This window comes from Amblyomma maculatum, chromosome 2 (genome assembly GCF_055883805.1).
Source record: "Amblyomma maculatum isolate TAMU_Amacu chromosome 2, ASM5588380v1, whole genome shotgun sequence".
NCBI lineage: Eukaryota > Metazoa > Arthropoda > Arachnida > Ixodida > Ixodidae > Amblyomma > Amblyomma maculatum.
This window is the reverse complement of record NC_139345.1, coordinates 156,627,338-156,634,768: the sequence shown is the minus strand read 5'-3', so window position 1 is coordinate 156,634,768 and position 7,431 is coordinate 156,627,338.

The window sequence follows — 7,431 nt, the reverse complement described above, 5'->3', positions numbered from 1 at the left end:
CCCCAGATTCTTGGGAGGCAATAAAACACGTAATTGATGCTGTCAGAGCAGCCGAATGCTCAGGACAACCAATCTGTGGTAGTACACCGCCAATTGGCAGTAAAATCTCTACCACAACTTTTGCATACAAGCGCGTCCGACTGAATGCATGAATAAGTACTTTCTTCTGGGCGAGTTGGTTCATATTAGCGAAAGGTAAAAGACTGTCTTGCAAAAGGTAAAAGACTGCGCTCTGTCTTGTTGTCACGTCTCTTTCTTCATCTACTTTTTGCGCAAGTCTTTTACCTACCACCTGAATGGATGAGTAGTTTGTTTTCAAGGGTCTTCCCCATAAAGCTTGTAAAGCAATTCCGATGGATATGAAAGGCCTTAAAATCCCACTCCTTATTGGATGCCTCGGCATCCGAGGCAGGCGACCAAACCAACGAAACGAAATGCAGCCGCGGAGCAACTGACAACTACTACGACGCGGCCGAAACCCGACTACAGAAACCCGACGCATGGCAGAAGTAGGGTGGCTAGCAGAAGCTTACCGCGCCGCTAACAGCAGCGCCACATAGCCTCCTGAGGCGATCTGCTCAATCAAAAGGCGCGATACGGGGGAATGTAGAGTGAGCGCCGATTCTGTGTGTACGCAACTTTTGCTTTCGTTCTTTTCTTCCAGTGGTTAGGTAGGACGAGTCTGCCGAGTCTGCTTCTTCGCAGCGGGCTGCAGAGATTTTGCAATCACGCGCACCCACACACACGCAGTTTTGTAGTGACGGGAAAGAAATATCTCAGGGCGCGTAAACGTTGACGTTTGGAATTAAGCTGTGAAATTTCACAGGATGCTACTTAGCTTATGGACAGATAATTTTCCGTCACTATAATGTTTCACATGACGGGCTTAACTTAAGGTACAAAAGCGGCCTATTGAGCCCTGTGCTTTAACGCGCTGCGAACAGAAGCAGTCAGATCTTTAGTGCTCCCTCTGCTGCCTCTCAAGCCAAAGTAGTACAACCTCACTGCTAGACAAAAAAAGGGAAGAAAGCGTCCATAGAGCTCTGTATTTTACCGAGGGCAGCTCCAAGCCGTCATGGTTTGAGACCGCGCTGTCTACTTTGGATAGCCTGCCCGCCCCTCCATTCATCCTTTCCGCACTGATAAAAGAAAAAAAAAAGAAGAAGAAAGTGTACGTGCAGCTTTGCGCTTCGGTCACAGGACGGGACGCTTCCCCTCCTCCAGCTCGAAGCCGCGCTCCGACAAGCCTATGCAACAAAACTAGCCCACAACAATTGGCAACGCTACTGCGAATCGCTCAAGGGTACATTCGGTGCCTGCAAAATATGGACCATCCTAAGGAACCTAATCGACCCCGTCAAATCCAAATCAGAAGCAAACAGAACGCTTAAACGCATCGCCCACAACTATCCAGGGGACGATGAAGTATTACTCAAAACCCTAATAGACAAATGCGTGGAAACAAGTGGAAATGCTACCCCCCCCCCCCCTCTCCTCTTTTTTTATTGCAAACTCTCAAAATGACAAAAAAAAAAATAAATGTGAGAGAAAGCCCGCACCGAACCAGAGGTTATCGCAGGCAATAAAAATAATTGAAAATAAAAGAAAATGGGAAACTCCCAAGAGAAAATTTAAAGAAAGACAATCAGAAGAAAAAGAAAACTATGGCACAAATGTCGGGCGGCAAAAGTGGTTTTTAGGGCAGAAATACCCCGCTACAAAATGGCTCATTATAGAGACGAAAAAAAACAACACACAAGGCTGGATCCAGCGTGTCGAGAACCTTGCGTTGTGCTCGCAAGTGGCCACGATGAAGGAAGGGGCGGGGAACTGTGGGAAGAGAAGTCAAGAAAAGAAAACGAAGGGAATATAAAAGGGAGAGAAGGGAGAGGGGGCAGTTCATTGAGGGGAGGGGGGGGTAGAGAATGCAGGTCCCAAGAACAAAAAAAAAGTGGGAGAGAGAAAAAAGAACAAGGAGGAGAAACAGGTAGGAACAAGGAAACTGATGCGCAACTATAGTGTGAAAAAAAAACACGAAAGCAGTTCAGCTAGCAGTCATACTAAACAAATGTATTTACTAATAGAGATCAAAATAAACGAGGGCACTCAGGGCAATAAAACAGGAAAGCCATGTGTGCACATGGCAGGGGCAGGGCCGCATCCTGCCAAAATCGGCACCTTGCACTCTACCATATACTGACCGAGCCAACCCTGCATTGGATGCTCCCATAACGGAATCCCAAATCTATGCAGCAGCACGCGCATGCATTAAGAACACCGCTGCCGGCGCTGACAAAATCAACAACGCCATGATTCGAAACCTAGGCAAAGAGCAAATCAAAGAACTCATTCAATATATTAACGATTCCCTATGTCTACTTAGGACAGGTAGTAACCGCAGATCCGTGCCATGAAAAGGAAATAACAAGAATTATAAGATTGGGATGGAGTGCATTTGGCAAGCACTCGCAGAATATGACTAGCAGCTTACCGGTATCGCTCAAGAGGAAAGTATACAACAGTTGCATCTTACCTGTACTCACCTATGGGGCTGAAACGTGGAGGCTAACCAAGAGAGTTCTACTTAAGTTGAGGACAACCTAGAGGGCTATGGAACGAAAAATGGTAGGGGTAACATTAAAAGATAGAAAGCGTACAGAGTGGGTCAGAGAAATAACTCAAGTTACTGGCCTTCTAGTAGAAATTAAGAAGAAGAAATGGACATGGGCAGGACATGTAGTGCGAAGAGAGGATAACCGATGGTCGCTGAGGGTAACAATTTGGATTCCAAGGGAAGGAAAGCATAGCAGGGGGCGGCAGAAAGTTAAGTGGGCGGATGAGATTAAGAAGCTCGCAGGGGTCAAGTGGATGCAGCTAGCACAGAACCGGGTTAAGTGGAAAAATATGGGAGAGGCCTTCGCCCTGCAGTGGGTATAATCAGGATGATGATGATGATGATGATGATGATGATGATGACTGGAAAACACCATGCCACAGAAGTGGAAGCACGCAGAGATCATTGTCATACCAAGCGGGGGAAGCAGCCAATGATCGAAGCACGGCGACCCATCTCTCTAATTTCGTGCCTGGCAAAACTCTACGAACGAGTGGTCGAGACTAGACTCCAAAACTACCCAGAAGACAACGACCTCTTCCACCCATTTATGATTGGTTTCAGAACAGTATTGTCTACACAGGATATGCCTTCCTTCCCCTAAAGGTAGAAGTCCTTACCAACATACCAAGAGGCGGGGAGCACCTTATCATGGCACTAGACCTCAAAGACGCCTTCGACAACGTATCGCATCAAGCAATACTAGAAGGGCTATGCAACATCAGCTGCGGACAACGCACCTACGAATATGTCCAGACGTTCTTGTTCAACCGCACTGCCACCATAGGAAAGGTGGAGACAAGATGTGACCACCAGGCCATGCCAAACAAAGGCACGCCCCTAGGCTCGATCATCTCATCTCTACTCTGTCGCCATTACAAGAGCCACCCTAACATTCTTCACCCTATATGCCGACGACATCACGATTTAGACAAAAAGAGGCTCCCATAGCGGACCAATAAGAACAAATTCTCTTCAACAAGCCACGAACCTGCGTGGAAGACACCGCCAGACAATGCTGCTTATGTGCGCACCGGAAAAATCCGAAGTGATCCGCATCAAAGGGTACAACTACCCCGCTCAAGACCCAATTCAACTTCAAGGAGAACTAATCCGAGAAGTCCCACTGATAAGAATCCTAGAAATCTGGATCCAATCCGACCGCAAGGCAACCCACATCATCAAACTCCTGAACGCAACCACCACCCAAGTATCGCGCATGATACGCCGCGTGTAGCGAGAACGGAATGAGAGAAGAGCATACTGTGCGGCTCGTCCAAGCACTGGTCATCGCCAGAGTCGCATATGGTCTCCCTTAGTTACCACTCCTCAAAGTAGAACGCAGCAGAATAGTTGCTATCATATCAGCCATCAAAAATGGCCTCGGCCTCCCATCATACACCGCCAACAAGCTCGAAGCACTGGGAGTCCACAACACTTTTGAAGAAATTCAAGAGGCCATTCTCATATCCCAAGAGAGTGTCTGCTCAAAACAGAAGCGGGCAGGCAAATCCTACAACGAATCGGCTATCCAGCCGACTTGCAGATCATCCAATCCACAACCAACATCCCACCGGAAAGCAGAGTACGTAGCTCCCATACCCAAGAACTGCACGTACGATACTGGATCAGCAGAAATGGCTTCGATAGCCCTGTCAATATACAGCACAGAAACGCTACCGGCCGATCCCTTCCCGTCGTGACCGACTCACAGGCGGCTTGTCGGCTCCTCCTTGCAGGTAGAATTCATAAAAGATAGCTGCATTCATAAAAGAAAGGCGACCCCACGGGAAACACACATATCAAGCATGAAATAACGTGGACCCCTGCACAATCAGGATTGGAAATAATTGTCGCGTATGGCTTAGCTCGAGGATACACAAACCGAGGGGGCCAATTGACACAATAACACCAACGCATCTTGCGACAGTTGCTACCACCACCCCACAAGCAACTAACAGCACAGGAGGCTAGAGACTGGAGTTAACTCCAGACCAACACTATCCTAACCTCCATAAATACATTATATTCCCACATAGATAACGCCCCACCTGCCGATGGTGCGACGGCCAGCCCACAACTCACCATGTAACATGGGGATGCACCGGGCCTAAACAACCTCATTTACAAATACAGAAAACGAAAGAGCAGTAGGAGGCCTCTCTGTCTAGCTCCGACCTGCAAGACCAACATGGTTCACCAGGCCCGAGCGGCGCGGCGATGGCCACAGGAGCTCTGAAATGAGAGCCCCAACTACGACTAACGACTACACATCTGGCATTTTGTTACTGCTACTACCGGCGGCCAAGCGTCTAATTTCATCCTTCCCACGCACTGGACTTCAGAGCATAGGTCGGCGGACTCACTCATGAGTCGACTCACTCGGGCTCACTCAGACTCACACTCAGATCATGATCTGAGTCGTGAGTGAGCGGACTCACACTCAAATCATGATCTAAGTCGTGAGTGAGTCCGGGCTCATACTCAGATCGTAATCTCAGCCGTGAGTCCGGACTCACACTCAGATCGTGATCTGAACCGTGAGTCCGGACTCACACTCAAATTATAATCTGAGTTTTATTTAGTCGGGACTCAGATTCAGATCATGATCTGAGTCGTGAGTCCGGACTCACATTTAGATCATGATCTGAGTTGTGAGTGAGTCCGGATCGCATTCAGATTATGATCTGAGTACTGCCAAGTCCGACCTAAAAAGTTCCTATGAAATCAAATCAATTCTTGCTCAGAGGTTGGAGAATCATGATCTGAAGTGATCGAGTGACTAATGGGCACAAGTCGTTAATTATATTATAGCAGGCTCAAATTGCCTGGTGTACTGATAATGAATAAGCTTTTTGATGAGCTGATGATGTAGAGATATTTCGTTGTTTTTTGTTACGCAATTATTTTGACTGATGCGATTAATGCAGGTTGATCGAACATTAATTTGTTCACATTGGCGTGTTGTATTGTGGTGGCTATATAGTTCTTTTTTGCTGTTTATTTACTTCGGAATATCGCAAATGATTTCACGGGTTAGCTGCTCATTGGTGCACAACGATGCGAACGAACCAGGCTAGCCGGCCGTGCATAGCTAATGATATCAGGCTAAGTTCGAAGAGACCATTGTGTAACCACATTTTTAATGCTCTTTCTTACTGCGAAAGAAGTCGCAGGCTCACCACCACAGACCAAAAATCTTGTCCGATATTTCTTTTTGTGTGCCATTGCTCTAACTGAATAGGTTGTTTGAGGAGGTCACAAATACGTGGCTACGTACGTGGGTAATTTCAACGCATTCCGGTATAGCTGAAGTTTTGCTTCGGTCGATTTGGTTCAAAACCTGTCCAACATAATTCGCCTACGGCGACCACATTGGTGACCTCCAGGGTCGCCTTATATTTTGCCCACCCGGCCACCGCCGAAATTTGACCTCGACTGATTTGGGCAAAAATCTGTCCAATTTAATATGACTGTGGTGAACAAGATGGTGACCTCCAAATTTGACTGGGCCCGCTCTCAAATATGGCCCCCTCTCCCCAGTACATTGACCTGAGCCGATTTCGGACCAAAATGAACGGACAACATAATTCGATTACGGCGAACACGATGGTGACCTCCAAATTTTGGTTTGTGTCATGCACGGTTTGCCAACCCTCGAAATTTGATTTTGGCCAATTTAGATCAAAAGCGATCAATTCCTAATTGCATTGATCATCCTCGCAGTTACCTGTAAAGTTGAACATGACCATTTCCATAATTTGGCTCAGGCTGCCTTCGAAGTTTCACCTTTAAAATTGTTATCCAACCAGTATTGTCTGTGCCCGACAAGACGGCAACCACCAAATCGGCCATCAAAAATTTGGCCCGTGCTACAGCTAAAACGACCAAGCTTTCGTACTATAATCAGCCTAAAAGAGATAATCCCTACCATATTTTTGCCTTTTCCTCTAACCTTTCAACTCATCCATTACTGAAGAAAACAGCCTAATCATGTGTTGTTACAATTCTTTTTTCTATTTATTTCCCGCGTTTTTCTCTGTGCTGCCTTCCGCCTACCTATACAAGCTTTAGGACCGTCACATCGTCGAGAGTGGAGATGTCGCAAATGGAAATGAGTGAGTCTGTGATGAGTGGATCCCGATGAGTCAAAATGAGTGAGCTCAAATGCGTCGTGAGTTGAAATGAGTGAGTCCAGATAGTCTGGAGTTCAGATGAGTTGTGAGTCGAAGTGAGTGAGCGCAGATGAGTCGTGAGTCAAAATGAGTGAGTCGAGATAAGTAAGTTCAGATGAGTCGTGAGTTCAAATGTGTGAGTCCATGATGAGTCTGAGTTCAGATGAGTCGAAGTGAATGAGTGAGTGCCGATGAGTCGCGAGTCAAAAATGAGTGAATCGAGATGAGTGAGTGAGCCCAGATTAATTATGAGATCTCAGTGAGCCCGAGTGAATCGTCATCATATGCGTGAGTTTGAGTTCATGAGTTTGAGTGAGTCCGGGCCTTGTGAATCTGAGAGTGAGCCCGCAGTCCCAAACTCCTTTGCTCAAATAAAGTTTTATCCATCCATCCCGCAGATGGACCAAATGTTTCTTGCAACCACCTCCTTCCAGTAGAATGTAAGAAAAAAAAATCAGGAACCGCAGGGGGGATCCGATTGGCGAGGCTCGGGAAGATCAATGAATTCAAATGAGTTGCTGCAACAATAATTGAAACAAACTGGAAATCACTGTACCATAGTGTATATATCTCTTTTATTTTTACCTACCCTTTTCTTTCTCCCTATCACTCACCTCATTGATTTCCTCTACCTTCTCCTCG